This window comes from Capra hircus, chromosome 27 (assembly GCF_001704415.2).
Source record: "Capra hircus breed San Clemente chromosome 27, ASM170441v1, whole genome shotgun sequence".
In the NCBI taxonomy this organism is placed as follows: Eukaryota; Metazoa; Chordata; class Mammalia; order Artiodactyla; family Bovidae; genus Capra; species Capra hircus.
The window spans coordinates 43,531,905-43,557,009 of NC_030834.1; the positions used below are offsets into that span (position 1 = coordinate 43,531,905).

The 25,105-nt window shown below is 52.5% G+C and overlaps 1 protein-coding gene across 1 annotated transcript in view; it reads right to left on the minus strand.

Annotated features, from left to right (window-relative positions):
• DLGAP2 (DLG associated protein 2) overlaps positions 1-25,105 on the minus strand; it is a 275,245-nt gene that overhangs the window by 91,711 nt on the left and 158,429 nt on the right. Inside the window, exon 2 of the mRNA XM_018042138.1 lies at positions 21,956-22,021. The gene's annotated coding sequence lies outside the window, so the exon portion shown is untranslated. The remainder of the gene's footprint in view (positions 1-21,955; positions 22,022-25,105) is intronic.

Consider the following 25,105-nt stretch of genomic DNA (forward strand, 5'->3'; position numbering starts at 1 on the left):
GAGAAGGAGAACCCTGTTGGAGGAGAAATCTCGCTGAACCAGATGGAAAGAACAATCCCAGCAATACAAAATGGAAGTGCAAAAGCTTCCTCCAGTGAGCCGCGGTGGTGCTTGCTAAATAAAGAAGGACATCTTTTCCCAGATGAGTGAAACTTGCCAACACTCCCTCAGAAATTTCAGTTGGATCTGGGGCGAAGTGGTGCGCCTCTGGTTGGTCCTGGGATCACCCGGCTCCCTGTGCTTCCTGGCCCTCCCCCACTCCCTCCTTCCCACGGCCCCCCAGACAGCACCCGCTCAGCCCGCCTGCCCGCGGGGCTCCTTGGGAGCTTCACTTGCCAGGACCTTGCAGCCAAGAGCTGGGCAGGGGGGACAGCGAGAGAGCTGGTTGACCTGTCCTGAATTTGCTGTGTGAGGTGCGAAAGATGGGGCCACTGTGTCAGAAAGGAGCCGGTTTGAAGCCCCTTTAGAAATGTTTCCTCAAAAATTAAACAGGGAAGTTCAAGATTTTTATGCTGACAACTACAAACCATTGTTGAAAGAAATGAGTGATGCTCTAAATAAATGGAAGGGCTTCTCTGAATCCTCAAAAAAGAATGTATAGCTGAATTGCTTGGCTATACAACAGAAATTAACATACTGTAAGTAAACTGTACTTCAATAAAAAATAAAGATATCTCATATTCATAAATTGGAAGAATTAACACAGTTAACATGGGGATATTCCCCCAGTTGATGTACAAATCCAACTCAATCATCACCCAAACCCCAACTGGATTCTTTGTGAAAATTCAAAATCTAATCGTCAAATTCATATGGATAGAAAAAGGAAACTACACCTAAAGCTAGCGGGAGGAGAGAAAGAAAGAAGCTCAGAGTGGGGATAAATGAAATAAGAAAGGATACAGAGATATATGGCGGAAATAAACACAATATTGTAAAGCAATTATCCTCCAAATAAAAATAAATAAATTAAAAAGAAACAATACAGAGAACCAATGATACTGAAGTTGGATCTCCAAAAAAAAAAATCAGTAAATTTGACCAGCCTTTAGCTAGACAGAAAAGAAGAGAAGCACTCAAAATCAGAAACAAAAGTGCTGGATGACCTAACCTTATATAAATAAAAATTGAAAGTGAAAGTCATGTCCGGCTCTTTGCAACCCCATGGATTGTAGCCCGCCAGGCTCTGCTGTCCATGAAATTCCCCAGGACAGAATACTGGAGTGGGTAGCTTTCCTTTCTCCAGGGCATCATCCCAATCCAGGAATCAAACCGGGGTCTCCTGCATTGCAGGTGGGTTCTTTACCAGCTGAACTACCTGGGAAGCCTGTAAGTGTACTCTGAATAATGGCACCCCACGCTAGTACTCTTGCTTGGAAAATCCTATGGATGGTGGAGCCTGGTGGGCTGCAGTCCATGGGGTTGCTAAGAATCAGACACGACTGAGCGACTTCCCTTTCACTTTTCATTTTCACACATTGGAGAAGGAGATGGCGACCCACTCCAGTGTTCTTTCCTGGAGAATCCCAGGGACTGGGGAGCCTGGTGGGCTGCTGTCTATGGGGTCGTACAGAGTTGGACACGACTAAAGCGACTTAGCAGCAGCAGCAGCAGCAGCAACAAATGAGATAACCCAGATGAAATGGGCAAACTCAGAAACACACAAATTAGTTTGAGAAGAAATAGAAAATCATGACAGAACTACAAGACAGAATTATGCAGCAGAGCTCGCTACAGTAAATTCTCAGCAGAATTTACTACAAGTGGGGAGATGGAATCAGGGACCAGAAACCTCCCAACAACGGGAAGTTCAGGGCCAGATGGCTTCAGGGGTGAATTCTACTTAACCTTCAGAGAAGAATTAGTACCAATCCCTCTCAAACTCTAACGAAAAATTACTAGAGGAAGGGAGACATCTTAACTCACAAGTCCAGCATTATCTTGATATGGCAGCCTCATAAAGACATCAGAAGAAAAGAGTTATAGACCAACATCTGTTAAGACTATAGAAGCAAAAACCCTCAACAACATACCTAGCAAACCTAATCCAGAAGCACAGAGAAAGGATTACACACCATGGCCAAGTGGGATTCATCCTGGGCACGTGAGGATGGTTCAGCTTAACAAAAATTAACCACCACGTTACAACACGTTAGTACTGTAATACAGGTGTTGCCGAACTGGCACTTGACAAAATCCAACACCACTGCATGATAAAAACACTCGGAAAGCTGGGAATGAAGGCGACTTCCTCAACATGATCGAGGCAATTATGAACAACCCACGTTCTCACTGGTGGAAGACTGAAAGCTATACCCCTAAGATCTGGAACAAGACAAAGCCGCCCACTTTTGCTGCTGGAAGTTCTAGCCAGAGCAATCAGACAATAAAAAGGAGGAAAAAGGCATTCAAATTGGAAAGGGAGACGTAAAGCCATCTCTATCTCTGGACTTCCCCGGTGGCTCAGACGGTAAAGCGTCTGTCTACAATGCAGGAGGCCTGGGTTCCATCCCTGGGTCGGGAAGATCCCCTGGAGAAGGAAGTGGCAATCCACTCCAGTACTATTGCCTGGAAAATCCCATGGACAGAGAAGCCTAGTAGGCTACAGCCCATGGGGTCGCAAAGAGTTGGACACAACTGAGTGACTTTACCTTACCTAAAGCTATCTCTGCTCATATGGACAATCTCGTGTCACTTTGGAAAGCTCTTCAAAAGGTTAAACATGGAACAACTGTGTGACCCAGGAATTCAAGTCTGAGGTGGTGCACACCCCTGAGAAATAAGAGTTGATCCTCACAAAAACTTATACATGAATGTTCACAGCAGCATTGTTCATAATAGTTTAAAAAAGGAAACAATCCAAATTCCCATCAAACAGATGTACAGAAGTGGTTATGTTTGTGCAAATGGAATATTGTTCTCTAGTGAAAGCCAGTTAAGTGTGGGAATGTGTCACAGCGTGGGTAGACCTTCAAGACACTGTGTCAGTGGAAGGGGCTGTCACAAAGGACCATGCATTACATGATTCTACCATATAAAGTGTGCAGAAGAGGTGAAAGAAACAGAAATGGCTCTTGGGGACTGGCGAGGGGGTGACCCCCAGGGCTCAGGGTGGCGAAATGTTCCAACAGTGACGGCAGCGGTAGTAGCACGTATCTGCAAGTATAAAAACACTGACTTGCACATTTTAATAGTAAACAGTATGGTTGGCCCCATAATCTCTTACAAATTAATATAAATGGTATAAGAGATAAAAACGCAACATTGACTATATACAGAGACCATTCTAAAAGCTTGGCTTCATGTGTTCAGAACTCAGTGAAAGGCCTGTTCAGTAAAGTTTAGGAAATCAATGCTTGTTTGTTCTAAATGTCCTCTTTCTCCGGGGCAGGAGAGGTGTGAGTGAGGCTGCGTCCTCCACTGACTTGACTGCCTTGAGGCTCAGGGCTGGTCGGGGGTCCACCCCGCACAGCTCAGACCCCACACAGCTCAGGGCTGGGCTGTGGTCCACGGACGGTCACGGGTCTCCTTTTGCGCCTTCATTTCGGCAGGCTCTCTGATCACAGTTTTGAGCTTGCATTTACGGTTCATCAGTATATTGTACATGCTTTTGTTATTCACACTTCGCATTCTTATAAAACGAGATGAGGTATGAACTAGTGGGTAATGAACTTTAAGTGGTTCGATAATGTTAACTGAAGTTACACAGTAAAGGGTTGAGAGCTGCTTAACCACCTGCCGGATGAGGATGGAACCACGTGAGTGTGCTCAGGCCCTGCTGGGTCTGGAACCTTCCTCACTCACAGGGAGCACTATGGGCCTCCTCTCAGATGACAGAGGTTTAAATCCTGAGGGCAGAACCCAGTTTCTGGAGGCAGGGGTTAGAGCATCCTGTCGATCTTGGTGAGAAACACACGTGAGGGAGCTGCCCTCACCCTGGGTAGGGGGCGGGGAGGTTCGCAGCGTCTCCATCTCTGTGACCCTGCACAGCGGGTCCCCCGGGAAAGGCCTTCCTTCCTTGTAAAGAGCTTCATCTCATCGTGCTGAGCCTTACAGAAATCAGCACAGGGACTGAGACCAATGGAATATGCTTTTCACTCCCCCGCCATTCCCCTCTGGTGCCCAGGGAAGCTGGGGTCGCGGAGAGGGCAGGTTTGCCTGGCGAGAGGAGGGCACAGCCTTTCTGAGACAGTGCCATGCAGGGAGGAAGCGCTGTGTGGACCTAACAGGCTCTGAGTATGATACAGAGCCTTTCCTTAGTGAAGAAGAGAGAAACAGAAGGCACAGCTCAGCTCAGAACCAGGAAGGAGAGGAAGCTGGGAGCAGAGAGGAGGGTCCAGGCAGGAGGGGAGCTCTTGCTCTGCTCGGGGCCCACGGGGTTGAGCTGTCTGCCCCACGGAGGTTCCCCAGGCTGGGCCCAGGTCCCCCAGCAGGGGCATGGGGCAGCTCTCTTCCCTTCAAGACCCTGTTCCCAGTGCTGCTCCATCATGCCCCCTCAGACTGGGCCCCACTGGCCCACAGACCCCTGCAGTGTTCCCTGCCGGCGCCACCTGAGCCCAGTCGGCCCTCCTTGGAACCAGCCTCAGCTGCAACGTCCATCGCGTCCACCCTCCCTCACCCCAGAGCCACATGCCAGCACCCACAGGGCACTGGCTCGGGTCGGGGGCTGGCCCCGCTCTGAGCAGCTGCGTGGCAGACACTGGTTTCAGGGGACGCAGAGCACGTGAGCTAACACAGCCGCCGAGGCCGAGAGGACCGCATGTAGCTGGCGGGACATCGGGATGAGATGGACCGGGCGGTGAAGGAGAGTCAGGCGTCTGAGCCATCACCCACCGCCAACAAGTGACAAACTACTGCTTGAAGAAGGCGTTGGCCCCAGGTTGAAACGCGCTCGAGCCCCGCTCTGCAGAGCCCCGCTGCTCTGCCCCCTGCGTCCTTCACTCGGGCCCTGCGATCCTATCCATGACAGTGCTCACTGGTCCCTCGGCTGCTCTCGGTGCCGGGGGCCCCAAGCTGACACTCACAAAAGGCTTAACTCCGGAGATGGATGAGCGGGGGCGGAAGCTGCCCAGGTGCCACGCCTATCACGTCCCGGCAGGGCCCCAGCCTGCCTGGGTCTAGATGTGGCCGCGGCACACGTGCGGTCTGCAGCCTGCCTCCAGGGGAAACAGCCCACCTCCCAGCCGCTCTGTCCACTCACAGTCTGAGCCGGGCCCTGGGGCAGGACGGAGCAGGTGTGTGCAGCCTTGCCTCCTGGGGGAACAGCCCACCTCCCAGCCGCTCTGTCCACTCACAGTCTGAGCCGGGCCCTGGGGCAGGACGGAGCAGGTGTGTGCGGCCTGCAGTGTCTGCGGGCGTCTGGACCCGCGGGTGCACCAGCAGGGGCATCCAGGGATGCCACGGGAAGTCCTCAGAAGCAGGCCTCGTGCTGCACCATGGCTGCTTCAGGCCGGGAGACAAAGCATCACTTGGTACAGTCACGTCAAGGCAGAGCAGAAGCCCCGTGCACTGTGTCCACCTGTTCTTCCGGCAATGCACCTTTGGACAAGACCCCGAGGCACAGCTGCCTGCCTGTGTGTGCCTGGCCCTAAACCCTGTTTCCTGGCATCCTTCAGAGGGTGCGGCCTGAGGGAGGCTCCTGGCCCATCACAGCGTGAGGCCAAGCCAGCACATTCCACTTATTGATGATGGAGACAATGAACCACACTCTTTCTCGGGGATCTGAAGTCCGGACAGTTGGAGACAAGAGTTCATCAGTGCAGCAGCAGAGAAGCGGGGGTGTCCCAGCAGCTGTGAGGGGCGCCCAGGCCCCAGGGCATGGTGACCAGAGAAACAGCTCCTCACCCATGTTGCCCTCCTCCTGGAAGGGTGCTTGGGCCTCCTGCCATCAGGCCCTGGCCCCTGACCCCCATCACCTCTCCCAACAGCAGCGGGGCTCGCGCTGGCAGGCCCTGACCCCTGACCCCCATCACCTCTCCCACCAGCGGCAGGCCTCCTGCCACCGGGCCCTGACCCCTGACCCCCATCACCTCTCCCACCAGCAACGGGGCTCACGCTGGCAGGCCCTGACCCCTGACCCCCATCACCTCTCCCACCAGCAGCAGGGCTCGTGCTGACAGGGCCCTGACCCCTGTGACCTCTGCAGCAAACTGTCTTTCTGAAGGTGACTTGAGGCAGCCATTTTCTGCAGCCAGAAAGGGCTTCGTAGAGGGGACACTTGGGGATGAGTACTGCGCCTCGTGCAAACAGAAGCACATGGCCAACCTGCAAACCAAACTGACCAAAAGGAGGGTTTCATGCGTTCGAACCACAATCTCAGCTAGTACTGCAGGTAGGTTCTTTACCGTCCAAGCCACCAGGAAGTCCATCAGCTTGCGTCCTTCTAAGTCTTAAGGTTTGCTCCACTGTGTATCCTGCATAGCACTGATTTCTCCCACACACCCAACCCTGCTGATTTAACCTGGGCCTTTGGTCGGCAGTTTTAATCAATAATTTGTAACATAGGCAAGTAACTTTTTTTCTTACTCCTTCTGACTTCACATATGTCAAAGTTCTGCCTTAGAAGAATCATTGCACACAGATGACTTCTGAGTGGACAATATCAGCACAAGGAATTTCCGATTCTACACTCCGATGCTGGGCTTCCCTGGTGGCTCAGTGGTGAACAGTCTGCGTGTCAACACAGGAGGCACGGGCTGATCCCTGATCCGGGAAGATCCCACATCCCGAGGAGGGACCAAGTCCGTGCACCCAAGTCAGAAAACTCCTTGTTTTCTGATGCGAGAGGAAGCCCGGGCACCACATCAAGAGAGGAGCCCGCAGACCAACTACAGAAGAAGCCCGCAGACCACAGTTGGAGAGGAAGCCTGGGCACCACAGCCAGAGAGGAAGCCCGGGTACCACAGCCAGAGAGGAGCCCGCAGACCAACTACAGAAGATGCCCGCAGACCACAGCTAGAGAAGATGCCCGCACATCACAGCTAGAGAGGAAGCCCGGGCACCACAGCCAGAGAGGAAGCCCGCAGACCACAGCTAGAGAGGAAGCCCGGGCCCCAGAACTAGACAGGAAGCCTGGGCACCACAGCTAGAGAGGAAGCCCGGGCACCACAGCCAGAGAGGAAGCCTGGGCACCAGAGCTAGAGAGGAAGCCCGGGCACCACAGCTAAAGAACCCCGGGCAGCAACAAATACCCAGCACATCCAAAATGAACCAATAATAAAATTGTCACAAAGATAAACTCAGGCGCTGAAATCTTAAGCTACTTTCCAGAATTTCACCATATTTTCGTTCAAGCATTTATGGAGAGCAACCACAATGGCAACTGAATTTTACTTAATTGCCAAATGACTTCTTATTTATGGGTTAAATAGCTTTTAGATAGATCTTTATTCTTCACTAAAAACAATGGCTTCCAAAGCACAGGAAAAAAGCAACTTCTGTCAGTTGTAAATCCAATCCCTTACTCATGAAGCTGATAGTCATTTCTGACTCTTTATTAGAAAATACGCCTGTGAAACACAACGTGCAGCTTTGCAAAAATAATTATATTTGCCTTTCAAGTCTTTTTTTCCTTGAATTCCTTCGATACAAATCAGACTCCTTAATTTAAATCAATCTCTCATTTTACATAGTTTTTTTGATGATTACATTTCTGCCTTGACAAAAATTTATAGCCTGTCAGAAATGTCTGTTGCCAATTCCCAATGTATATATCAGAATCCAGAAAAAAAGAATGCGTGTTTTAAAATAATTGATTTTTGACAATTATTTCATAAGTGATTTTGAAATAAGAATTCATGGTAAATTTTCAGGTAGGGTTCATAACCACCTTAAAAGACTCAACTTATAAACTTGAAGTTTTATGAAAATTAAATTCACTTTAAGATTTTACATGATGGAAACTCATAGTGCAATCCCAGGTGTAAACATTTTAATTTAAAATCCACGCTCTGCACCAGAAAGTAGCCAGGACAGGATTCATTTATCACAAATGGTGCTGGCAATTTCTAGGAGCAGACCAATCTTTTGCTAATCAAATGATTCAGGAGGCAGCACCAATGTGGATTCGGGCCATGAGCTCGTTTTTCCTCCGGATCAATGACTACAAGTGGAGATTCATTAACAGGGACCTTTCTTTGGGGCAGAATAGCTCATGTGAGGAGCTTAGAGAAGGTCCCTGCAGCTGAGTGACTGGTCAGGAGATAATTTACACTTGAGAAGAGGAGGCTGTGGAGCACACAGGTGCAGGTGGGCAGGGCCTGAACCCAGGGCTCCGGCAGGTACGTTTCTGCTCTGTGTTCTGTGTGACTGCATTTCATTCCTACAAAGATCTATTTTCAGAACCTGAGTAGAACTGAACCTTCTTTTACTTTGTTACAAGTCAGAGAGAAAAGTGTGTCTACAAACCAGCCACTCCTTTCTACTCATTTAGAAAATAAATTTAAAAAACTGAAGTTGAGACATTTATGCACGCTTCTATACATCGAATAGGTGTATTAATGATTAAAACCAGGTCTTGTGGCCAGGAAGCGGCAAAGCATGAATCCTTCACTACGTGAGAGTGTTTACGAATTAGTGTGAACTTCTGGGACATAAGAGAGGCAGAATCTTTGAAGCCAGAAGAACATTTATACCCAGAGCCGGGGAAGCAGATGTGCAGCATTCTATAGAAGGAGCAGTCTTAGGTGATGACGTCACTTCCGCACAAGGGTGTTTCCTGTAATATTAGAAAGTCCTCTCAAGTTTGCTTGTTTATTTAAATGCTGACACGTTCCAATAAGGATTTGATTTTGTTTTACAAATAGAAAGGAGAAAGGGAAGTAAATTAAAAAATTTAAACATGAAGCAGGAGAAAGGAGGACAGGGAAGGTGCTGGGGCTGGGGAGGGGGTCTCCCACTCCGCAGCCCCTCCCAGCTCAGCTCTGGCAGCGCACTGACGGCCCTCCCAGGAGAGGGCAGAAGCGCCCCGTCCTGCTGCCTGTGTGTCAGAGACGCATCTGGAGGGGAGGGCCCCAGCGAGGCAGTTCAGCGAGGCGTCCTGAGAAGAGACCAGGACACAGGCAGGCGTGGAGGGACAACCACAGGAGGAGAGCACTGTCCAAATGGCTCGGAGACAGACTCTGGGGCTGCCCCATGCTGCCGCCATCTCCATGTCCAGCCTCCAGGATGGGGAGGAAGAAACGCATGTGCCCTGGTCTGTGGTGCCCGCTCTGGTCCACACTGCCCAACCTGGTCCCGCTGCCCACCCTGGTCCCGGTGCCTGCCCTGATCCATGGTGCCCGCCCTGGTCCTGCTGCCCACCCTGGTCCCGGTGCCTGCACTGATCCATGCTGCCCACCCTGGTCCACGGTGCCCACTGTGGTCCTGCTGCCCGCCGTTGTCCTGCTGCCCGCCCTGGTCCACGCTGCCTGCCCTGGTCCACGGTGCCCGCTATGGTCCTCGTGCCCACCCTGGTCCTGGTGCCTGCCCTGGTCCTGCTGCCCACCCTGGTCCATGCTGCCCACCCTGGTGATGCCCACCCTGGTCCCAGTGCCCGCCCTGATCTGTGGTGCCCACCCTGGTCCTGGTGCCCAAGCTGGTCCATGGTGCCCACCCTGGTCCGTGCTGCCTACCCTGGTCCGTGGTGCCTGCCCTGGTCCTGGTGCCCGCCCTGGTCCTGGTGCCCTCCCTGGTCCATGCTGCCTGCCCTTGTCCTGGTGCCCGCCCTGGTCTGTGGTGCTTGCTTTGGTCCTGGTGCCCGCCCTAGTCCGTGCTGCCCGCCCTGGTCCTGGTGCCCGCCCTGGTCCTGGTGCCCTCCCTGGTCCGTGCTGCCTGCCCTGGTCCTGGTCCCCGCCCTGGTCTGTGCTGCCTCCGTGCAGCCGCTTGAGTCCCCGGGATGGAGTGTTAGGCTTGGTACTCTCAGAAGCACAGCTTAGGGAGGAGCCAGTCCCTCTCTCCTTGACCCGGCATTGTGAGCCCAGGGCCCGCCCCAGGCTGTGCTCAGGCTCTGTGGAGGCTGCCTGCAGAGGCCCGCAGCTGCTCGTGGAGTCCAGGCTCCGGCCCAGCCTCAGGGCTCAAGGCCAGTGTGGCCCTGCTGCCCAGAGGCTCCCCACCCTGGACGGTCCCCTCGGCCGCTGCCAGGAGGACCCCTGCCCACCCTCTAGAATACAGATGACACCCGCTGGGCCAGCGAACCATCCCGGAGACGAGGCAGCTTCCTGCAGCTGCCACGGACCGACTTCCCTCTCGCCAAGCCCCGAACAGGAGGAGACCTGACTCCACCTCCGGTGTCTGCAGCCTGGGGCCAGGTTTTCCACGACGTCAAGCGGTCTGTGCACCCCGCTGAGGACATGACTCCTGAGCCGTGAGAGGAGTCCAGCTCCTGACTGAATGCGTTCGACTGAACTGTTTTATTCAGCTGATTCATTCAATAGATTCCTTTCAAATCCCTAAGTTCACGAGGTGCTGAGAGAGGCTGGCATGGACACGTGCTCGGGGTCTCGTCTTTCATCAAAGGGCATATGCGGGCGCTCAGGGGCCATGTGTCCCTCCTGCTGGAGCCGAGCCGGTGCGGAGCAGAGGCCCTGGAGCACCAGGCACTGAGTCCCGGCCCGTGGGGTCTGGGTGCCACCAGAACTCTCAGAGCCGCCATGCTCCGAGCGGCCTGGATCCTGCCTCAGGGTCGTGCAGAGCAGGGCTAGTAGCCCACGCCCTTGCATCTTCTGCAAGCAGCTCTGCAGCCCCATCGCGGGTCTGTTGTGGAACACCCAGGATGGCCCAGAGACCCCGCGGCTGCCGTGCCGGGTGGGGGCTGCCTGCAGCCGAGTCTGTGCAGTCTGAGGCTGCAGGCCAGGGATGCTGCTGACGACCCGGTCCACTCTCCCTATGGGCAGGAAAGCACAGAGGCCGTGATGCCCCCGACTGTCCCACTGAAGGGTTGTTGTCTTAATGTTCTGGGGTCCCTGAGAGCCCGGGGGGACTGTGCCCTCCCCCAGCTCATCCTGTGAGAGGCCTCTGGGGCTGGGGGGCAGTGAGGTGACCTCCAAGGTTGTCTTGCTGGTCTCTGGCACTGCCTGGATGCCGGCAACACTCACTCCTTGGAGAGCCATCTTCCCCTCGCCTCTGCCTCTGTGTCCCACACAGTCATGGTAAAGACGGAGGAGAAAGTGCAAAGTTGCACCCTTCCCTGCAGAGCTAGTCTTCAGTGTTTTGTCACGCCATATTTTTCACACAAGACTACAGCAAGGAAAAATGATTGTTGTTTGATAGTTAATATGATTTATTTGTTTGGGAAACATTTAATGCCATAAAACCTGAAAGTTTTTGAATTATTATCCAGAATAGGTAATTTCCATCTCCTCACGCTGCTTGCTCATTTTTCTTCTTTATGCCCAAACAGAAGCCTCTGCAATGCATTCCCACGTTCCACCGGCTGCTTACCTTGTTACCTCAGTCCTAACGACGGCCACACATGGAGGCGTTGGTACCCCTGTACTGATGGGGGGACCTCCAGGGGACGAGAAGCATGCTGGTGGCCACAAACCCCAAGCCCAGGGCTTGTGTTCTCGGCACCTGGTGTGAGCTTCCTACGTGTTTACTGGCCAAACCAAAGGAAGGTCCCCAAGATTACTGTCCTGAAGTCCGACTCTCTTGACCTGCTCTTGGGTCCACCAACAGAATGCAGTCAACCTTCTCCGTGTCTGGCTGACGCCTGTCACTCGAGTCTGGGGAGAGGTAGGGACCGAGACACACCAATGGAACACAGTCCCTGGCTAAAGGGAACCTCTTTGTCTGGAGATACCATACTAGCAAAATTCTTCATGACGGAGGAGTCGAGAAGGGACACGGTGACTGACTGAGTCCCACGGCCTCCAGCACTGCTCTGTCCTCAGTGCTCAGCATTCACTGTGTTTGGCGACTTCCCTCCAAGCCACAGACAGGGGGGTTGCGCACACTGACGACTCTGACCAAGCGGGACTGATTCCAAGTATGCAAGATTGGCTCCAAATTTAAAAATCAATGATGCAATCCCCACATCAGCAAGTTAAAAAAGAAAAATCACATGATCATATCAATAGATGCAGAAAAAAGCACCTGACCAAGTCCAACTCCCACGTACAATAAACACACTCAGTAAACTAGGAACAGAAGGGGACTTCAACTCGACGAAACACACGAGTGGAAACCTACCATTAATACCACTTAATGGTGAGGAGCCAGATGTTTTCCAGCTAAATTGGGAACACGGTAAGGATGACCCGCACCACATCATACTGGAAAGTCTGAGCTAACGTAATAAGACCAAAAAGAGGAAACAAAAAGTATACAGATTGCAAGGGAAGAAATAAAATCCTTATTGTTTGCAAATGACTTGATTTTCCATGTAGAAAATCTCAAAGAATCAATTTAAAAATTCCTGGAAAAAAAATGTGATTACAGCAAGGTTTCAGAATACCAGGTTAACACTGAAAAGTTAACTGCTGTCTTACATACTAGCAATGAGCAATAGGATCTTGAAATTAAAAACGCAAAGCCATTTATACTGGCAACAAAAAATGAAACAATAGTGGAAGTCTAATAAAATGTATACAAGATCTATATGAGGAAAACTACAGAATTCTGATGAAAGAAATCAAAGAAGATCTAAATAAATGAAGAGCTATTTCATGTATATTGATTTGCTGTTGTTCATTCATTTGCTAAGTTGTGTCCAGCTCTTTGCGACCCCATGGACTGCAGCACACCAGGCTTCCATGTCCTTCACCATCTCCTGGAGCTTGCTCAAAGTCATGTCCATTGAGTCAGTGATGCCATCCAGCCATCTCATCCTCTGTCATCCCCTTCTCCTCCTGCCTTCAATCTTTCCCAGCATCAGGGTGTTTTCCAATGAGTCAGTTCTTTGTATCAGGTGGCCAAAGTATTGGAGTTTTAGCTTCAGCATCAGTCCTTCCAATGAATATTCAGGACTGATCTCCTTTAGGATGGACTGGTTGGATCTCCTTGCAGTCTAAGGGCCTCTCAAGAGTCTTCTCCAACAACACAGTTCAAAAGCATCAATTCTTTGGTGCTCAGCTTCCTTTATAGTCCAACTCTCACACTCACACATGACTAACGGGAAAAACCATAGCTTTGAGTAGGTGGACCTTTTTGGACAAAGTAATGTCTCTGCTTTTTAATATGCTGTCTAGGCTGGTCACAGTTATGTATATTATAGGAAGACTCAATACTGCCACACTATCAGTCCCTCACTACTGGGCAATCCCAGTCAGAACGACACTTGGATTACAAAGTTTACAAAGAGAGGCAGGAGACTCAGAAGAGCCACGCAATACTGAGGGCGAGAAAAAAGCCAGAGGACTGGCTGCCTGCCTGCAGGACTCACTACCACGCTACAGTCCTTGGGACAGCATGGGGTTGGGAAAGAACAGACACACGTGTCAGTGGAACAGAACAGAGAGCCGGGAGACAGACCACACAGCATAGTCACTGATCTGAGGAAGAACAGGCAATTCAGTGGAGAAAGAACAGGTGGTGGTTTTTTTTTTTTTTTTTTTAAACAAATCGTCCTGGAACAACTAGATATTCAGATGTAAAGAAAAAAAGAATCTGGATACAGACCTTAAACCTTTCATAAACATTAACAGAAAACAGATTGTACAGCTAAATATCTGTCTTACGTTTATCTTAGATTGCGGGGCTTGGAGATCTGAACTGGACTCTGCTGGGGGACAGTGCCGACAGACAGCAGCTGGGCTGGGTCCTCCTGGGCGGGGGCTCTGGGGAGCTGGCTCCTGCTGTCTCCGGCTCTAAGGCGGCCTCCCCGCATGGGCCAGGGCTCCTGCGTTTAACAGCTGAGGGGAGTCCGTCTTACCCCGCCCTCATCTTCCGTCCTGAGCTCATCCTCGGCCGCACAGTGGGCGGCCTGCAGGCCAGGAGAGGACACCTCGCACTGCACAGTCCTTCCTATTTCTGACTGATTGCGGGCACTGGCAGTAAGGAGCCCACCTGCCAATGCAGGCAGACGTGACGGATGTGGGTTCCACCCCCGGGTCGGGACGATCCCCTGGAGGAGGGCGCAGCAACCCACTCTGGTATTCTTATCTGGAGAATCCCACGGACAGAGGAGCCAGGTGGGCCACAGTCTACGGGGTCACAAGAGCTGGGCATGACCGAAGCGACTTGGCACGCAGGCACGTGGACATCTTCGTACCACCCGACTCTGCCTCCCCGCCCCCTCCATGTCCACCTGGACCCCGGCCCTGTACTCCCGCCGACCGCTCAGCGGCGGCCTGTGCAGGGGCACCCGGATGTGCTCCGGTAAAGAAAGCCGAAGTCCTGCACAGCCTGAAGAACCAAGCGTTTCCAGAAAACACCCAGGGTTGTCGGCATCTTTTGCATCCAGACCTAAACAGGCATTTTTACGTGGCAGGGTTTCAGTGCCGCCCCGTCAAGGGGGGTGGCTGGCTGGATCTCCGACTCTGCAGGGTTGGACACTATGCTGTTTATTATGGTGTGAGCCTGGTCGGGGCTGGGAGACGGGCTGGAGCGTAATTAGGAGCTTTAACCGAGGAAGGCTGTGGTTCCCGCCAGGCCGTGCCCGCAGATGAGCTCGGGAGACTCACCATCATTTCTGGGCTCAGGAGCTCCGTCTCCTTGTCAGTTTCCAGCCAGCATCTGTCTCTGGGAGGCAGGCATATGCCAGGTGGTGAGAGGCTGGTGCGTATACAGACTGCGGGTGCTGGTGATGGCCAGTGCCCCCGTGACAGTACAGCACCTCTTTCCTCTCTCCCTCCTCCCGCCAGGCTGGAGGACACGGGGCTGCCTCTGTGCAGGGACCCCACGCCAGCCAGGGCCACGTGGACCCTCCTGTCCCCTCCCCTGCACCCCTGAGATGACAGTGTGTACACTTAGAGCAGCTCGGCTGCTCTACACACTCACCTCTACACACCCTCATCTCTACACACACTCACCTCCCAGGCCAGAGCCAGGGTCATGGGGAAGCCAGATTAGAAACTTGGGTGCCGACTTTCCTTTAGAAAATGTTATTAATAACTTACACACAGTTTGTCTCATGAGTCTTCAGACAAATGAGTAAGTTACTAGCGTTTCCTGGTCTCGGCTTCATGGACGTGGCAGTGAGCTAGTGCACAAGCTAGTGTGCAGAGGCATCTGCAATCAGCTGCAGTCCGCAGAATTTTCAGCAAAGAAAACTGCTTGACAAGACCAATCGGTACATTGTTTTTAATTATTAACAGCCTTGAGTGTGGGTGTTTTCCTGTTCGGTTTACTGTGAGTTTTGGCTTTACTTAATAAGAGTATACAGTGAAGCCTGAGGGAAACCTGAGAATTTGGGGCTCTAATTTTCGGAAAATTAGAGAATCTGTAATACTCTAATTGTATTAGAGTACTGTAAAGTATCTGGGCATTAAGGTTCAAGGAAGAATATCCATACACACGTGGCTGGAGCAAATATCCTTTAACCTCCATCCCTAATACCTCTGGTAATTTAACCACAATTTGCAGAAAGAGTGATCTTATGCTTAGGAAACTGTGTGAAATAAGTAACTTCGATTATACTGTCAGGATAGGGGTAAATACAATTACTGGGTTATTTTTAGTTTATCGGGCACTGTTATATTTAACGTTTCTGTGTACTGGGTCATATTCTGGTCCTGGCGTGTAACTGCTTTCTGCAGTCTGCGCAAGGAGTTTCGCTGCGGTCTCTCTGCCCAGGGCCCCTTCTGCTGTGCGGGGGCCTTGGGGTGGGGCAGGGCCCGGCCTTCATTCTGCCGCCGAGGTGATGCGGGTGGGTCTTGGGGCACGGATTCAAAGAGGCTTCTGCACGCTGTTAGTTGCGAGTTTAATGCTGATCACAGCGAGCATTTATTTTTCAATCAGATCTATGATTTGGGAAAGCTAGCGCTGACATAAAATATGCATGCTTTTTGTTCCACTTTGATAAGACGGAGCATAACATTTCTCTTTCAAATGACTAAACAGACTTCGGGGTCCAATTCCGTCCACATGGTACAACAGACAATACAGTCGCCATCCTGAGGACCTCGTCGGTGGAAACCCTTTCAGCTCCATTCTCTGGTGATGATAGGAATGCTCGTACATAGCAATGGCTTTCAGCTGAATTAAGCTGTGGCCTGGAGGGCACTTTCTGGTTGAGAAGCTGGAACAAATACAGAGATACATCCAATTCTCAACAGCAACTGAGCAAGCAGATAGAGCGCCCCCTCATGCGCACCTGTTGGTTCCATGTCTAGACGTAACTTATTCTCAACCACAGAACAGCTCAAGTTCAGGTGCCAAATCCATGGTTGCCTTTTGTTTATAAACTGGATACACTGGACGGGATGTAGGATATTTGGGTTTCTTGGAGAAGGAAGATCCAAGGGGTAGAATGATTCCACCCTGGTTCAGCTCAGATTCAGAGCCACTGCTCTTTTATCAGTGACCTGGGACAATCACTGACCTCTGTGGGCTTCAGTCCCCGCACAGCTGTCCTGAGGATGCCGTGGGGTTTGGCTCCCTGGACGAGGTGCCCGTCAGCAGCAGGAAGCGCTGCAGGGGTCCCTGGAGCCACCTAAGCCCCCTTCCCTCTCCTTTTTCATTCTGTTCCTTGAATTGCTAATTGCCAAGGGCTTCCCTGGTGGCTCAGTGGTAATGAACCTGCCTTGCAATGCAGGAGATATGGGTTCAATCCCTGGGTGGGGAAGGTCCCATGGAGGAGGGAATGGCAATCCACTCCAGTATTCTTGCCTGGAGAACCCCATGGACAGAGGAGCCTGGGGGACTACGGTCCATGGGGTCGCAAAGAGCTGGACACGACTTCGTGACTAAGCAACAGCAACAAAAGAGGAGGACAGGACCGAGGGACGAAGGACGCACGCCAGCGACCGCCTCACTCTCGATGCCCGCAACAAACATGGGGCACGACGACCGCTGAGCTCTGGCGAGGCTGCGCACAGCCCCAGTGCACCTGCTCCTCCTCATTTTCACAAACTACAGAGCTCCTCCAGAGGCCTGGCCTCATCCCTGCCAGCTGCCCGCTCCCTTCCACTCACTTTCTACGTCCAGAGGCCAGTCTTCACAAGCGCGATTCCCAGACAGATCAGAACGCCGCCCTGTTTCTACCTAAGCGTCTGTCCACGTGACAAGACAGACACACGTCCGGGTGACTTCTGACTCGGGTCTGAACAGGTGTGTGCTTCTGAGTCACAGGCAGTTGAAGAGGCACACCTTTACACACATGCAAATTCTCAAAAGCAAAAAGCAGTCTTGGAATCCCTGCTTTCAGTGTTCGCAGATGAGGTTAGGAGCCATGGAGGTTGATATCTAGAATAACTCTGAGGATGCCAGACCTCTGTCAGGGAGCTGGGGCCCGTCTTCCAAGTTCAGGGGCAACCCGGTGCCCACGCAGCCCTCCCTGTCTGCACCCCGAGCCCTGGAAAGGGGCCTGTCCCACGGCCTGGGCCCCTTGGCCCCTTGGCTCTCAGGGGTTTGGCGGCAGGAGCAGCCTTGCGGCTCCTCCGTGCCTGGAAGCGGGCTTGTCCCTGAGACGGTGATGGAAGCCGCCCTCCTCAGCAGGCTCTCTGGCCCCAGGTCTGCCGCATCTCAGTGAATGCCGTCAGTGCCCGTCGCAGGACTGAGTTGGTTTCTCTTGTACACACAGAGGTGATGCGCTGGCTTCTTTCCAACTCCTCCTCGGCCACATGGGGGCTGCAGAGTCAGGCATCCTGCCGGTCGTGCGTGGTGGCACGCTCTTCAGGGCAGAAAAGCCCGAGCAACTGTTGTGTGGAAGAAGGAAGTCTGCTGTTCCCTCATATCCACGTGTTGAAGCCCAAGCTGCAAGGTTGTGGTGTCAGGAGGGGGGCCTTCGGGAGGTGATGAGGTCACGGGGGTGGGAGGACCAGCGCCCTGACAGCAGAGACCCCTGGGAGCCCCCAGCCCCGCCTCCACGGGAGGACATAGTGAGCAGAGCCCTCCGTGAGCCAGCAAGCGGGTGCTCACTGACACCGCCTCTGCCTGCACTCTGCCCTGACCTCTAGCCTCTAGAGCTGGAGAAATAATGCCCGCTATTTACAAGCCCCCAGTCTGTGGCACCTTTATTTTTTTTTTTTTAACAGCAGCCAAAATGGAGTAAGACAAAGCCACACACGCAGTCTTGGAGGTGGGAATGAATTGATAGATTTACTGTTCGAGAAGGGAATCGGCCAGAAGGAGCCATAATTCACCCTGCAGCATCCAGGCTCGGGAACCGTGTAAGTTAAACACTGATGCTCAGGGAAGAGCTTGAGCGCACACTCCAGGAATGCAGATGAAGAAACGCAGTCTCCTGATTGCCACAGAAACAAGTATCGGTAACTCTTAAGACTGATTCTGATTTGTGCAGAAATTGCTTTAATGTGAAGTTACCAAATAAAATACATGTTTTGGACTGTGCGCTTGCCAGCTGGCATGTGACTTTTCCTTTTCTGAAGCTTGTGACATCCCCGGAGGGATGTCATACTCTCTGGGGTACAGGGATCCCCTTGGGGGGCTCTGCAGTGGACAGGGGCAAGGGGGGTGCCCTGAGGTGGCAGGACGGAAGGATGCAGTAAGTGGATACCACGTCATCGTCCAGATACAAATGTGATGAGGCACTGTGTCCACTGTTTCTACAAACTTCTAGAAATTTACCTGAAGGAATTAAGTGTGGATGCTGCTCAAGTTGCAGAGCTACAGCTCTATACGTACAACGAGGGGAGATTATAAAAGGATACAAAAAGGGCAGTTCTTTTGAAATGAGTTATGTGTCAGATTACTATGAGACAGTCACGCAGTTACATGGTGTGCAGACCTTAACAATGCCACGTAATGTGCTTTATTAAAATATTTTCACAACCTGTACCCATCCTGAAGAAGGCTTTAGGTATTGGCAGCTATTATTTTATATTCAGGTATTTTTAAAGTTGCACAGTATGCCCTTTTTCTCCGTGTTTTGTCTCACATAATATTTGCCTAACATTCTTTGATTGATCATTTCGTCCACTTTTTTTTTTTTTTTCTTCATTTCAGTTTGTAATTGACTTGCCAGTGCAGAGTTTGGTTCAACAGAACAGTCCTCATAAACGCTTATAAATCACCAACTCATCACAACCGACTTAACCATAGCATTCACGGGAATGAAGAAAAGCCACTATTGGAAATCATATCTCCTAGAACTGAGCCAATGTCACAAAAATCACTGGCAGGCAATTTAATTTCACTGCATCTGAGAGTCTTCTCTTGAAACGTTTCTGGGAAAAGTGGGTTTTCTCTTCCTTTGTAGTCACTTTGAATATGTGGCAATAATGCACTTTTATCACTGACTTTAGATTAATTTCATAGAAAGCTTCTTTATCTTCCTCTCTTTCATGGCCATTTTGCCCATCATAAAGTTACTTTTCACACACAACACCCTTCAGAGAGAATGTCTGAGCTCTGAAATGGCTAAAGGCAAGGAGTGTGGGTCTCATCTCCAAAAAGATGACTTCACTCATCTGTCACTAAAGAAAATTAAAGGGTTTTCAGTGAATGTCACCACCTTTCCTTGGCGCTTTTGAAATTGAGGCCAGTTAAGAAACATAAGCAGTATCTTGAATGGGACCAGAGGCAGAGTTCCTCCCCTGTTTCCTGCCTTTAACCTCGGCCAGCCAGTGAAGCGTCCCTCTGCGTTTTGTAAATGGCGGTGACTCACTTCATCGCAACAGCGTTCACATCATTATGAAGTGTTCCGAATTTTAATGCAACATGGTAGAATCAGAAGCTCAGAAGAGCCTTTAAAAACTTGTCCATTTTCACCTTCTTGATTTAGAGATGAGGAAACTAGAAAATCAGTTTGGAAAATGTCTACAATGACGATGTCTGCTCCCAGTTACTTACTGTAGCAGCACTGGGAACATAACTCAGACCTTCTCGCCTTCCTTTCCCCTCTGTTCTTTGCTCCTTTCGGGAACCTTCTATAAATGGTACCTGCACATGCTCTACGCCGTGTCCCTGACCTGAGGCACGGGATGGAGTCACTAGGGACTGCTTACAGACAACAAGCCCACCGGGAACCGGTGCCCACATGCCCCCAGGTGATGCTGACCGCGAGAGGCGGGTCGCACTGAGGGTTTCGGCGGGCGGGCTGCTCAAGACCCCTCGGCCCTGCTCCTGTGGGCACACTGCTGCCCGGAGCCACAGCCAGTCCAGCAGCCACATGGCTCTCTCCTGAGTTGCCCGACGGCTGATGGGGCCTCCGTGGTGACCACGTGGGGACGGGGCAACATTCCCAGAGTGACTCTGTGGCCAAGTCACCACATCCTCTGGCTGGTCTCTCCCCAAGTCCTTCAAAGCAGGCCTGCTCTGCTCACTTGAGGCGCCAACCCTCCCCTCACATCCAGACTGCAGAGACGGCCCACTAAGCACCTTCTGTCCCTAATGGTGTGGTGGCTTCTCCCCAGCAATGAGAGCCAGGCCCCCGCACTCGGGCTGGGCTGGCCCAGGGGACACAGTAACCCGTGGACCGCGCCTGCCCAGAGGGTCAGCTCCTGGGTGGATGTAGCCCCTGCACCAGCCCCCAGGGCTCCCCATCATGGACATGGAGATGTAACCTCAGGGCGCCAAGTCCTGTTACAGAAAAGGGTGGCTGCCACAGACAGAGTAGTGATGCTGAGCCGCCTCAGACCCAGGACAAATGCAGGTGAGTTATCATCAGTGTCTCAGGAGACAGAAGGCCCACGAGTCACCCTTTCATCCGGAAGCTTCACAGAGTGAAACCAAAACCATCACAAGCAGATTCATTCCAACAACACAGCCAGGACTCCTTCTAAGAAGGAGTTTTTACAATAAATAATTGTATTGGCCGATTTCCAGATAGAGAAAGGCTTGGTTAAACTGGCCAGTTGGAAATCAATTTCTAGTTCAATCATAACCAGTAACATACTGTCATTCCTTTAGGACTACCCCTGGTTTCACAATTTTACATTGAAAAGCAAACTTTTTCTGGTTCTAATTTCCTTTTAAAGAAAACACAGCTACACACAAAAGAACTCCTGTGATTTCAATATTATTCTTGAAGCCAGTCAATGAGAAACATATCACTGGCTAAAGATTGGATACAAATTAAGAAAAATTCAAACTTAAATAGAAAGCAGACTTATGATGCACAAGCTGGCCTCAGGGCAGCCGCGGCAGACGGGCGAGAGAAGCTGAGGAGGCAGCTGCGAGTCCTTCGGGTGAATAACCTCATTAGGTGGATGTCCAGGAGCCCTGGGTCCCGGGGGGGCGTGTATTCTCAGCTAAGTTTCATGTGGATGCCGCTCAACCGTTTGACGCTGAATGTATCCAACACTCCTTGTTTCCAGCAGAAGCACTTGCCCCGTTTTATGTAAGCCCGACTCCATGTCAAACGGTGATGGCCAAGTCTGGTTCCAGCTTCACTGTGTCCGTGGTGCATAAAAATAAAATTTGCACGTGATTTTAATGAGCACTGGGGAAAATAGAGTATGACAGTAATTTGGAAGCAAGCACATAATTGCACTCAGCATCCAAACCACAGTGGAGCTGGGCTCGCCTGGAGAATTCAGCTGTTTAATGTCAAGTAACAGTTACTTGAAAAAAATGCAAATAAAACAGCCTTTCCTTCCCTCAGATTGACTGAGGGTTTTAGTGAAGGAGGAGGAAAGGAGAGGGGTCGCATTCTACACAAGTAGACACGTCTCAATTATGTTACTGCAGCCTTAATAATTGACAGTAATAACTATTCAATAATTCATCCATGACGATCTGGAGCAAATGTGTTCTCACCTAGAGCGCCCACGGTGTTTACAAACTGCTATTTAGGAAAAACTCTCATTACATCTACTTGGTTCTGACTAGGAGCCCTGAGGGCAACTGTACATGTGAAGCCATCTGTAAGCAGGGTGCCGGTGCCCTGAGCAGCGCCCAGTGCGGGGTACTCTACCTGGGTCGTCCTCAGCCGGCCCCGGGAAGCTGATGCCCGGCTGGGCCAGGTCCGCGCCCTCCTCCTCTGCAAAGAGAGAGACAGATACGGTTCAGTGCGGCTCCATGCTCCCCTCCGCAGACTCTCAGCACAGGACGTGCTTCCCCACCCACGCAGATGCCCATGACCCACGCTGGCATCGGGGGCCGAAAGTGCAGGAGCCAGGACTTTTCTGATGACAGCCCCGCGGCGGCAGGCGCACATCTGCCCCATGGAGGCACCCACTCTGAGGGCCGTGCAAGGGGTCTCGGCTGTGCCCCGGCTTCCTGCAGATTCTCTGCCTGTGGACAGGATTCTGCAAACCCAGCTGCTAGGCCCACGTGTGCCAGTGAGCCCCGGTGAGCCCCGCACGGCCCTGAGGCGGCCCCTCTGTCATCTGGAAGCCTGGTACTACCCATGGACTATTCCGCAAAACTGGACGTCTGCAGTCACTGTTCTCTGGTGAATACTAGTTCATCTTAGGTCACTTTTGTTCATATCTCATTTCCTTCTGTTGGGAGAACATCTCAGGTCCTGGCATTGATTTTCCATTATCAGCTCTGTGGTCAGTGTAGAAATGGACACTGTATCTTAGCAGTATGTGATGTACAAGGCCTTGGGGGTCATCTCTCCCTGGCCCTCCCTTCCCAGATGGACAGCGAAACCAAAGAGCTGAAAGGCCTGGTTGTTTGTCCAGCTGGACCCAGGGAGCTGGACCCAGAGACGCCAGAGGCCATCTGAACTGGGCTCACTCAGTGAGCTGGGTGCTTCTGTCTGCTGGCTGCTCTGGGCTCCTTGTGAGCTGCTGGGTGGCCCAGGGGCGTCTGCCCCACGCCAGGGGGAGTGTGTGCAGGCAGCCGGAGATGGGGTGCTTCAGGTAAGGTTCATATATGTACCATCATCTGGGCCCGTATTTCTACAATATGACTCTAAATAGAATTACGTATTCAGACCTGCGTTCATGCAGGTGTCCAACATCCTGGTAATTACATCCTTCTGTCAATCCCAAATACAGTTACATGTTACAGTCACAGGAGGCTTCGTTTTAGGACACTATTGATCACCTCACTGACATTTTCACCATCTCCAAACCAGCAAAAAGGGCAACATCCACTTGCAGTGAGTATACAGGACGCTAAGAGAGAAGGTGGGAGGTCTGGCTGTGAAAGGTACTCACAGCTGTGGTCACGTCTTGGGTTAATCATGGTGGTCTTTCATCTTACGGGGTCTCCCAGGTGCTGCTTTTAAAGTACAAGCCTTATACATTTCTACATGTCTCATAAATGCCTGTCTGGATTGGGGTAAGTACTTTGCAAAAGAGCTAATTTGAAATATTTCACATAATTCAGTGTGCCCCATTTGTAATGGCTAGGAGGACTTTCTGCACATCTGAAGTCCTGTTTTCCTGCTAATAAGCCATCAATGACAAAGCTGGCCGGTCAGGTGACCACATTAAAGATAATATGAAACTAAAGATGCCACATTTCATTTGTTTAGAAGCATAATGCAAGAGGAAGTGGAGTTCTAATTAAATACAGTTGCCATGGAGACCATGTTCACGTGGTCAGTGTTATTAACTTGAAAACCATCTACATGAGGTGGGTCACAGAGAATAAAGGAGAATAAACTGAAACAAGGAGCCTTAGATTCAGATCCCATTTGTTCTCCTTAAACACACACAAGCACAGAAACAAAGGGACGAATTTTTACAGTTTGAACTTGAACTATGAGCTGTCATCACACAATGACAAAACGCCCAGCGGATGTGGACGGACAGAGCCCAGCAGGTACCAGCCGCCTGTGGCCTCCTACCAGGGCAGGTAGGTCTCACCATCGGAGGACAAGGAACGACCCGCGGTGTGCAAAGGGCAGCCCTGGGTCGTGAGGCGGATGTGACCAGTGGCTCGCCCCTGCTCCAGTCACGATGAAGGGAGGCTCGAGAAAACCCTCCGGCCGCACACGCGGAGCTCAGGCCGAGGGCAAACACCTTCGACGCCTCTGCTTCTGGCTCTACGGCCTTGCCAATTGGGCTTCCCTCAGAGCCGCGCTGGCGTCACCAGCGGCTCCAGCCCTGCCTCACCGCTGGCTTTGTCCCCTCAGCTCACGCCCCGCGTTCTCGACACGCAGGCCAGCCCAGAACCCCGACTTGGGCACCGTGTAGCCCGTGCGCACGGGGCCACCTGAGGGCCTGTCAGGGCGTCCACAGCGGGACGAGACAGTCCGAGGTGACCCAGAAGAGGGCGCCAGCGGGGCACAGGGCGGGGCACGGGGCGGGGCACGGGGCATGGGCGGGGCACGGGCGGGGCACGGGGCCAGGGCGGGGCATGGGTGCGGGGCACAGGGCGGGGCACGGGGCGGGGCACGGGGCACAGGGCGGGGCATGGGGCGGGGCACGGGGGGGCGGGGCACAGGGCGGGGCATGGCGGGGCACAGGGCGGGGCACGGGGCGGGGCACGGGGCGGGGGGCGGGGCACGGGCGGGCACGGGCACAGGGCGGGGCGGGGCACAGGGCGGGGCGGGGCACGGGGCGGGGCACGGGGCACAGGGGGGGCGGGGCACAGGGCGGGGCGGGGCACGGGGCGGGGCACAGGGCGGGCCCTCCCTGTGGTCTGGCGCCCCTCCCTCTGGCGCCCCTCCTGAGGGGTCAGGGGTCAGGTTTTACAATCCTGCTCCAGGTGTCAGGGCATCAGCGCTGCGGTGAGGACTGAGGACAGCGAGGGGGTGGCATCACCGGGGACACGGGGAGGAGAGAAGGCCGGCTCCCAGTCCGGCTCCTCGCCGGAGCTCCACGCATGTCGTGTTTTCCCTGCCGCCGCCAGGTGCCCAGCACAGTGGGCTCCCCACCCCGTGTGCGTCAACTAGTCACCACTACCCCCCCAGGTGTGATCCCGGGACGTGGCTCTGAGGCGCGGCCGTCCTTCCAGTCTTGGGAAGTCAGGACGGCCCAGGACCGCAGGGCGGCTGGGCTTCCCAGCAGGCGGGGTTACCAAGCCACAGACCCGACAGCCCTGTGACTCCCCCGCAATCCCTGCAGAATCAAGGGTCTGAGGGGTATTTTCAAATGAAGTCTGCACAGAATTCCCAGGACGAGAAAGGATGCTGTGGGCACAGTCTGGGAGCCTGGGGGTAAGA